The 9,555-nt window shown below is 54.5% G+C and overlaps 3 long non-coding RNA genes across 7 annotated transcripts; all 3 read left to right on the top strand.

Moving 5' to 3' along the window:
- Positions 1–4,974: 4,974 nt before the first annotated feature.
- LOC144951427 (uncharacterized) lies at positions 4,975–8,407 on the top strand. 5 transcript variants are annotated; one of them, XR_013640484.1, is made up of 4 exons: positions 4,975–6,238; positions 6,542–6,604; positions 8,120–8,287; positions 8,351–8,404. It is a non-coding gene; the product is annotated as an uncharacterized LOC144951427 (long non-coding RNA). The 5 variants fall into 5 exon arrangements; XR_013640485.1 differs by having other exon boundaries at positions 4,975–6,160; positions 8,120–8,407; XR_013640481.1 differs by having other exon boundaries at positions 8,120–8,407.
- On the top strand, positions 6,977–8,014 carry LOC144951428 (uncharacterized). The gene is made up of 3 exons (XR_013640486.1): positions 6,977–7,157; positions 7,198–7,386; positions 7,576–8,014. It is a non-coding gene; the product is annotated as an uncharacterized LOC144951428 (long non-coding RNA).
- A 134-nt stretch (positions 8,408–8,541) lies between the features above and the next one.
- Positions 8,542–9,427, top strand: LOC144951429 (uncharacterized). The gene is made up of 3 exons (XR_013640487.1): positions 8,542–8,747; positions 8,893–9,081; positions 9,296–9,427. It is a non-coding gene; the product is annotated as an uncharacterized LOC144951429 (long non-coding RNA).
- The last annotated feature ends 128 nt before the right edge of the window (positions 9,428–9,555 follow it).

Raw genomic sequence — 9,555 nt, 5'->3', positions numbered from 1 at the left:
ACACACACGCACACACACACGGTGCACAATTCATTAGTACTTAATGCAGGCGCATTCACAAGTACACACGTGTGCCCACACACGCACACACGCACGCACCCACGTGTTCATGTGGTATCAGACTGCTCAAAAACCTCATTGGTCAGTTCCAGCCCAGTGGGGTTCAGGGGCTTTTTTTGCCATGACCTCACCAAGCCGTGCCAAGAAATCACCGCTACGAACCCCTCCCCTCGATTGGTCGGCGTGGACCAAAGGCTGCCCCCCCCCCCCCCCCCGTCATAATCTGCGGAAATCGCGTGCTGCATAGCGCGATACAAATTCATCCGCGACGGAAAGAAACGGTGAAATTGCGTGAAGGCGTTGGTCTCGTGCGTGGGGCAATCGTGGCGAGGTTTTGCCCACACACACAACCGGGAACGGGAATTGTGGCGTTTCTTTGACGATCCAATTGCTGGGACTCAAACGGAACTTTGTTGGAGCGTGGATCGAGCGCGGATCGAGCACGGATCGAGCTGTCATATTTGTGCACACGCGGAGATTTCACTCCAGGTGCGGGCCTGCAACGTGAGCGTTATTTATCGTTCATTCTCTCGCCGTTAATCCGTGCAGCAGAGAAGCTGTCCACCTCTTCCCCACCACCCCCACCACCCCCCCACCACCACGATGAAGCAACGATTGTTTTTCGAGAGTGCAATTTTGCAAACAGCCGAAGAATTTCTCCATCACCCCTCCTCCCCTCCCCTGGGGGGGTGGGGGGGGTAAAATCCAAGTGTCTCCCAGAGCTCTCCTCCGCTGGCGCGGCTTTGAGCCGGTCCGTGGAAATTCCACGTTCCCGTGGTTGGAGCCAGTCCGTTCAAGAGACATCTGCAATATGCATCGCTTCGAACGATGGTGATGATGATGATGATGGCGATGAAGAAGATAATCGGGGCTTCATTTCTCACTCGATATTTTTTTTTTCCCCGGGTCGCTGGTAGACCGGGACATGAGGATGAGGAGGAGTACGAGGTACTACGTGAAGAGCGGCAGCCCACAACCCACAGCGACAGAGGCACGATGGGTGTGGTGTGGTGCGCTGAGCGGGGAAAGATTTTCACTGGCTGAAATGAAGCGCCGCCGATGATGATGATGATGACGATGATGATGACGATGGTGATGACGATGATGATGATGATGATGGCGATGATGATGATGACGATGGTGATGATGGCGATGATGATGATGATGGTGGTGACGATCGCGAGCGGAGCAAACCCCGACCAAGGAACGGAAATCGTAGCCTCTGGACGGCGCCACCACCTGGGCCGAACGACCTTGGTGGTGGTCCTTCCACGTTACTATGGCCGGGGAATGAAGCAGCTCCAGGTTATGTGTGTGTTTGTGTGTAGTTATTTCGTTCGGTGCATCCTCCGGGCGGTGAAGGGGAGGCAGAGTGGGGACCCCCCCCCCACTCGAAGTTGTTCAAGTCCAGGAATCCGCGTGGCTTGCGTTCCGTGGATTTAGACGACGACGACGACGACGATGACGACGACGATGAAGACGGTCGTGTGTTGTTCTTCCATCCGTTACTTGAGTTGATTACTCGTGATTATGTTTTTGTACTCCGACTGAATAATGAACGCCGCACTTGCAATGCAGAGGTCGCCTCTTCTGTCCGATCTCCCGGCTCGGCAGCTGAAACAATGAGCAGGTTTATTATACCCCCCCCCCCTCCTCAGTGCCCCCCCCCCCCACCGCGTCTGTCTGGCCAGCAGTGTAAACGTGTTCGCCAGAGTACTGTGGGTCTCTGATCGGCAGGTCGCGTGTGATGGTGGTGGTGGTGATGGTGGTGGTGATGATGGTGATGATGGTGATGGTGGTGATGGTGGTGTTGGGGTAAAGTGTGGGTGCTGTTGTCTCGTTCGAGACGCCTCTCCAGAGCTCCCTCTCGAGTCGAGGCCCCTCCCGCCAGCGGTGGCCGCGTGGCAGCTGTTGCAGGGGCTGCGCTTGTACCCTTTGACGTGTCTCGTGCCAAAGCCAAATCGTGCCCCTCGCTCGGACGGCGCGGCTCTGGTGGTGGTGGAGGTGGAAATTCCACACTCCAGTGACGGGAGCCCGGGGCTCTGCTGATTCCTCGCCAAGTTGTTACTTATTTTATCCGCCCGACGCGGGCGATCGATGATCGGCTCCCCGGGATTTCCTGGTGGCGCACGGTGCGGCGATTTTCTGTCGATCCACTGCCGCTTGACAGCCTTCCCGTACTTGTGTGGGCTGTGGAGTTGGTGCGGGTGGGGTGGGGGGGGTTATTAACCATATTTCACCACGCTGGTCAGTGCGGGTTGATTGCGGGCGACGGCGGCGGGGGGGGGACATAGACTGAGCGCGGTGTAGTCCAACAATGTGATTTGCTGTAACGGAGGGGAGCGGTGGCGCAGTGGTTAGCGCGTTTGCGCTACGAACCCGGCGGCGACCCGGGTTCGATTTCCGCCCGCTCACGGCCAACAACCTGCGGGTGAGGATTATCCGAACCGGTCCCGGGCCTCCCCTAGGTCGACTCGGCCTCAAATGAGTACCTGGTGCGGTGTGTAAAACGTCGCCATTCTGGAGACAAAGGCGGTCGGGCGTGGTGCTGGCCACCCACCCCCTTTCGTGTACCGTTCCGGCCTTCATAGGTGCTACTCGCTAACAGCACTTGCCCCTACAGTCTGTTAAGGCTACACGGAGGATATTTGTATGTGTGTGTGTGTATGGTGTGTATGGTGTGTGTATGTCGTGTGTGTGTGTGTATGGTGGGGGTGTGTGAATGGTGTGTAAATTGTGTATGTCGTGTGTGTGAATGGTGTGTATGTGTGTGTGTGAATTGTGTGTGTGTCGTGTGTGTGTCGTGTGTGTGTCGTGTGTGTGTCGTGTGTGTGTGAATGGTGTGTATGTGTGTATGGTGTGTGTGTGTCGTGTGTGTGAATGGTGAGTGAATGGTGTATGTCGTGTGTGTGAATGGTGTGTATGTGTGTGTGTGAATTGTGTGTGTGTCGTGTGTGTGTGTGTGTCGTGTGTGTGTCGTGTGTGTGAATGGTGTGTATGTGTGTGTATGGTGTGTGTGTGTCGTGTGTGTGAATGGTGAGTGAATGGTGTATGTCGTGTGTGTGAATGGTGTGTGTGTGAATTGTGTGTGTGAATACACCACTGCCAACGACGGAGACCCTGAACTTCCAATAGTTTGTTGTTATTTTATAAACTCGGCGCGGTGCCGTCCCCCTGCTCGCACTGCGTGGAACCGGCAGGCGTGGGGGGGGGGGGCTGTAGGGGGAGGCGGATTAATGGGGGGGGGGGGGGGTCTCGGTAGGGCCCGGGCCCACGTTGAGTGAAGGTCGCGAGAGACGTTTGACCCTTGAACCCTTCCCCGTGACCCCCCAACCCCATCCACTCACTCGCTGGCAAAACGGCCGAGACTTTCCGCCAATGTTTGGCGTGCAAAACAAAAGTCGTAGCGGATAACAACCACAACAATAACCACGCAAAAAAAACACAACAAAAACCACAACAACCACCACAACAATAGCCACAACAACAATATCCACAACAACAATAACCACAACAACAACGACAACAATAAGCCCCACAACAATAACCACAACAACCACAACCACAGCAATAATAACCACAACCACAATAACCACAATAACCACAACAACCAAAACGAAAACCACAACAACCACAACAATGGAGCGAGTTTCCCGACTGCCGCGCTCGGCGACCCTGTTTGCAGCAACCCGCACGGAGCCAACTCCACGTTCCTGTGGCGGTACCCCTGTGGCAGCGGCGGCAACAACAAAAACAACAACAATCACCATTATTGTTGTTGACGCTGGAATAAACACGATGTTTTGCCGGATCATAATTAGTAGACCTGCTGCCAACAGGCGAACGAATCTTGTGTGTAAGAGGGGGGAGCGAATCTTGTCGATGACTCCGCGTGCCAAACCGCCCCCCGCGATGCCAAAACCCTCCACGGTGCCAAGCCAGGGGGGGGGGGGGGGGTCATATCTAAGGGGCACACAAAGCCCCTGCACCCCCCCCCCCCCCCACGAGGGAATGAATTCGATGATGCGTTCTTGCGGGCTGTTGTGATGTGCTGCGTAATCACGGACGTGATGCGGATCTGTTGTGATTGTGCGTTTGCTCATTTTGTCATCGATATGCCATCGCGTGCGCCCGTGTGTGTGTATGGGGGAGCGGTGGTGTAGCGGTTAGCGGTACGACCCGAGTTCGATTCCCGCTCACGGCCAACGCCGGTGACGATTATCTGAACCGGTCCTGTGACCTCCCCTAGGTCGACTCGGCCTCAAACGAGTACCTGGTGCGGTGTGTAAACATCGCCACTGGCGAGACAAATGCGGCCGGGCGTGGTTTTGGCCACCCACCCCCTCGTGTGCCGTGCCGGCCTTCATAGGTGCTCGCTAACAGCACTTTCCCCGACAGTCTGTGAGAGGCTACACGGGGGATCTTTGTATATATATGCTGTCAAACGCATCATCATCGGAAGCAGCGGCGTCATCGATAGTAGCAAGATAATCAGTAGCAGCATCAGATGATGAAACAGGCGGCATAATCGTTCGCGGTGTAGAAACCAGCATCATCATCATCACGAGCACTATCAGCATCAGCATTGTTCGTAGCAGCGACATCGTCACGGCACCACCACCACGATCAGGAACAACATCGTCATCATCATCGTCGTCAGTCGATGTGTCCTCGATGTTGACGTCACTTGCGCCATTCGCTTCTCCTGCCAACCCCCGTGCCAAGCTGGACATTCCACGTTACTGTGACGGTGCCACGCAGAAGACGTACAGCCCAAAGAGCGACGTTTCCCCCCACCCCCTAACCCCCCCCCCTAACCAGCCCCCCCTAACCACCCCACCCCCTAACCCCCCCCTAACCCCTCCCCCTAACCACCCCCCCCTAACCACCCTCCCCTAACCCCCCCCCGCCCGGTCCCCACTCCATCACGGTTCAGAGGAATTCCTCTGAGCGTCGATTACGCAACCCGTGGCATCAGCAACAGCAGAGAAGACCCCCTTTGCTCCGCATGAAGCCCACATCGCAAGCTCGCTGCTGTTGTTGTACCCATCCCGTCAGCCGCAGGGCCTCTCGGGCGTGAACACCTGCGCTATGATTGCTCCAAGCGAGCCCCACTCTCATTGCTGCTGCTGCTGATGATGATGGTGTTGGAGAGCAAATCTACAACATTTACAATCCGACGTTTCGCCAGTGATCACAACTTAGCATCATCAGGCGGACAGACAAAATAAAATAAAACTTTATTGATATTGGTCGCGAAAGCCTACGTGTTAAACTGAAGCATATTGTTTATTAATGTGGAGATAACTTTAAAAAGAAAACGAGAGATATAATGTAACCATCACGTATATATTATGTATATATATTCTTATACCAAAAGATGATGCGTCGGCGTGTGTCTCTTTAGCCATCGCTAAAGAGTTATGGGGGTGGGGGGTGTCACCTGCCCCCCGCCCCCCCTTTCGCACAAACACCGCTGTTTACGTCACACCGGTCGGTGGACATTCCACGTTGCCGTGGCCGGGGCCAAGTGCACACGGGTTTAGCTCCGGCGTTCTGTCAAGGATACGTGAATTCATTCACCCCACGCACACGTGAAACCAATCGGTGCCATCAATTCACTCGTAGCCTCGTTCATTAATTCATTCGCTCATTCGCCGCAAGTTGTCGTTCACTCACTCATTCATTCGTTCACTCGGCAACTGGCACTTTCGTCCATTCGCTTATTCACTCGCCCATCCATCAGATGCCAAATCCGCTGTTTTCATTCGCGAACGTATTCGCTCGTCGGTGTGCCGCGCGTGTGTTAGTCGAGATTTTGAGAGATGGTCGAGGTTGTGAGCGAGTCGAGGTTGTGAGCGATGGTCGAGTTGGTGTAAGAGTCGAGGTTGTGTGTGAGAGAGTCGAGGTTGTGTGTGAGAGAGTCGAGATTGTGAGCGATGGTCGAGTTGGTGTAAGAGTCGAGGTTGTGTGTGAGAGTCGAGGTTGTGTGAGAGAGTCGAGGTTGTGAGAGAGTCGAGGTTGTGAGAGAGTCGAGATTGTGTGTGAGAGGGTCGAGTTTGTGTGTGAGAGAGTCGAGGTTGTGTGTGAGAGGGTCGAGGTTGTGTGTGAGAGGGTCGAGATTGTGTGTGAGAGTCGAGGTTGTGAGAGAGTCGAGGTTGTGTGTGAGAGAGTCGAGGTTGTGTGTGAGGGAGTCGAGGTTGTGTGTGAGAGTCGAGGTTGTGTGTGAGGGAGTCGAGGTTGTGTGTGAGGGAGTCGAGGTTGTGTGTGAGAGAGTCGAGGTTGTGTGTGAGAGAGTCGAGGTTGTGTGTGAGAGAGTCGAGGTTGTGTGTGAGAGAGTCGAGGTTGTGTGTGAGAGAGTCGAGGTTGTGTGTGAGAGAGTCGAGGTTGTGTGTGAGAGAGTCGAGGTTGTGTGTGAGAGAGTCGAGGTTGTGTGAGAGAGTCGAGGTTGTGAGAGAGTCGAGGTTGTGAGAGAGTCGAGATTGTGTGTGAGAGGGTCGAGTTTGTGTGTGAGAGAGTCGAGGTTGTGTGTGAGAGGGTCGAGGTTGTGTGTGAGAGGGTCGAGATTGTGTGTGAGAGTCGAGGTTGTGAGAGAGTCGAGGTTGTGTGTGAGAGAGTCGAGGTTGTGTGTGAGGGAGTCGAGGTTGTGTGTGAGAGTCGAGGTTGTGTGTGAGGGAGTCGAGGTTGTGTGTGAGGGAGTCGAGGTTGTGTGTGAGAGAGTCGAGGTTGTGTGTGAGAGAGTCGAGGTTGTGTGTGAGAGAGTCGAGGTTGTGTGTGAGAGAGTCGAGGTTGTGTGTGAGAGAGTCGAGGTTGTGTGTGAGAGAGTCGAGGTTGTGTGTGAGAGAGTCGAGGTTGTGTGTGAGAGAGTCGAGGTTGTGTGTGAGAGAGTCGAGGTTGTGTGTGAGAGAGTCGAGGTTGTGTGTGAGAGAGTCGAGGTTGTGTGTGAGAGAGTCGAGGTTGTGTGTGAGAGAGTCGAGGTTGTGTGTGAGAGAGTCGAGGTTGTGTGTGAGAGAGTCGAGGTTGTGTGTGAGAGAGTCGAGGTTGTGTGTGAGAGAGTCGAGGTTGTGTGAGGGTCGAGGTTGCGTGTAAGAGTCGAGGTTGCGTGTGAGAGTCGAGGTTGCGTGTGAGAGAGTCGAGGTTGCGTGTGAGAGAGTCGAGGTTGCGTGTGAGAGAGTCGAGGTTGCGTGTGAGGGAGTCGAGATTGTGTGTGAGGGAGTCGAGGTTGTGTGTGAGGGAGTCGAGGTTGTGTGTGAGGGAGTCGAGGTTGTGTGTGAGAGAGTCGAGGTTGTGTGTGAGAGAGTCGAGGTTGTGTGTGAGGGAGTCGAGGTTGTGTGTGAGGGAGTCGAGCTTGTGTGTGAGAGAGTCGAGCTTGTGTGTGAGAGAGTCGAGGTTGTGTGTGAGGGAGTCGAGGTTGTGTGTGAGGGAGTCGAGGTTGTGTGTGAGGGAGTCGAGGTTGTGTGTGAGGGAGTCGAGGTTGTGTGTGAGGGAGTCGAGGTTGTGTGTGAGGGAGTCGAGGTTGTGTGTGAGAGAGTCGAGGTTGTGTGTGAGGGAGTCGAGGTTGTGTGTGAGGGAGTCGAGGTTGTGTGTGAGAGAGTCGAGGTTGTGTGTGAGAGAGTCGAGGTTGTGTGTGAGGGAGTCGAGGTTGTGTGTGAGAGAGTCGAGGTTGTGTGTGAGAGAGTCGAGGTTGTGTGTGAGAGAGTCGAGGTTGTGTGTGAGAGAGTCGAGGTTGTGTGTGAGAGAGTCGAGGTTGTGTGTGAGAGAGTCGAGATTGTGTGTGAGAGAGTCGAGTTTGTGTGTGAGAGTCGAGGTTGTGTGTGAGAGAGTCGAGGTTGTGTGTGAGAGAGTCGAGGTTGTGTGTGAGAGAGTCGAGGTTGTGTGTGAGGGAGTCGAGGTTGTGTGTGAGAGAGTCGAGGTTGTGTGTGAGGGAGTCGAGTTTGTGTGTGAGAGAGTCGAGATTGTGAGTGTGAGAGTCGAGGTTGTGTGTGTGAGAGTCGAGGTTGTGTGTGAGAGAGTCGAGGTTGTGTGTGAGAGAGTCGAGGTTGTGTGTGTGAGAGTCGAGGTTGTGTGTGTGAGAGTCGAGGTTGTGTGTGAGAGGGTCGAGTTTGTGTGTGAGAGAGTCGAGTTTGTGTGTGAGAGAGTCGAGATTGTGTGTGAGAGAGTCGAGGTTGTGTGTGAGAGAGTCGAGGTTGTGTGTGAGAGAGTCGAGGTTGTGTGTGTGAGAGTCGAGGTTGTGTGTGTGAGAGCCGAGGTTGTGTGTGAGAGAGCCGAGGTTGTGTGTGAGAGAGCCGAGGTTGTGTGTGAGAGGGTCGAGGTTGTGTGTGAGAGAGTCGAGGTTGTGTGTGAGGGAGTCGAGGTTGTGTGTGAGGGAGTCGAGGTTGTGTGTGAGAGAGTCGAGGTTGTGTGTGAGAGAGTCGAGGTTGTGTGTGAGAGAGTCGAGGTTGTGTGTGAGAGAGTCGAGGTTGTGTGTGAGAGAGTCGAGGTTGTGTGTGAGAGAGTCGAGGTTGTGTGTGAGAGAGTCGAGGTTGTGTGTGAGAGAGTCGAGGTTGTGTGTGAGAGAGTCGAGGTTGTGTGTGAGAGTCGAGGTTGTGTGTGAGAGAGTCGAGGTTGTGTGTGAGAGAGTCGAGGTTGTGTGTGAGAGAGTCGAGGTTGTGTGTGAGAGGGTCGAGGTTGTGTGTGAGAGGGTCGAGGTTGCGTGTAAGAGTCGAGATTGCGTGTGAGAGAGTCGAGGTTGCGTGTGAGAGAGTCGAGGTTGCGTGTGAGAGAGTCGAGATTGTGTGTGAGAGAGTCGAGGTTGTGTGTGAGGGAGTCGAGATTGTGTGTGAGGGAGTCGAGGTTGTGTGTGAGGGAGTCGAGGTTGTGTGTGAGAGAGTCGAGGTTGTGTGTGAGAGAGTCGAGGTTGTGTGTGAGGGAGTCGAGGTTGTGTGTGAGGGAGTCGAGGTTGTGTGTGAGGGAGTCGAGGTTGTGTGTGAGAGAGTCGAGGTTGTGTGTGAGAGAGTCGAGGTTGTGTGTGAGGGAGTCGAGGTTGTGTGTGAGGGAGTCGAGGTTGTGTGTGAGGGAGTCGAGGTTGTGTGTGAGGGAGTCGAGGTTGTGTGTGAGGGAGTCGAGGTTGTGTGTGAGGGAGTCGAGGTTGTGTGTGAGGGAGTCGAGGTTGTGTGTGAGTGAGGGAGTCGAGGTTGTGTGTGAGGGAGTCGAGGTTGTGTGTGAGGGAGTCGAGGTTGTGTGTGAGGGAGTCGAGGTTGTGTGTGAGAGAGTCGAGGTTGTGTGTGAGAGAGTCGAGGTTGTGTGTGAGAGAGTCGAGGTTGTGTGTGAGAGAGTCGAGGTTGTGTGTGAGAGAGTCGAGGTTGTGTGTGAGAGAGTCGAGGTTGTGTGTGAGAGAGTCGAGGTTGTGTGTGAGAGAGTCGAGGTTGTGTGTGAGAGAGTCGAGGTTGTGTGTGAGAGAGTCGAGGTTGTGTGTGAGAGAGTCGAGGTTGTGTGTGAGGGAGTCGAGGTTGTGTG

This window comes from Lampetra fluviatilis, chromosome 62 (genome assembly GCF_964198595.1).
Source record: "Lampetra fluviatilis chromosome 62, kcLamFluv1.1, whole genome shotgun sequence".
NCBI classification, from domain to species: Eukaryota; Metazoa; Chordata; class Hyperoartia; order Petromyzontiformes; family Petromyzontidae; genus Lampetra; species Lampetra fluviatilis.
This window is presented reverse-complemented; position numbering and strand designations above follow the sequence as displayed.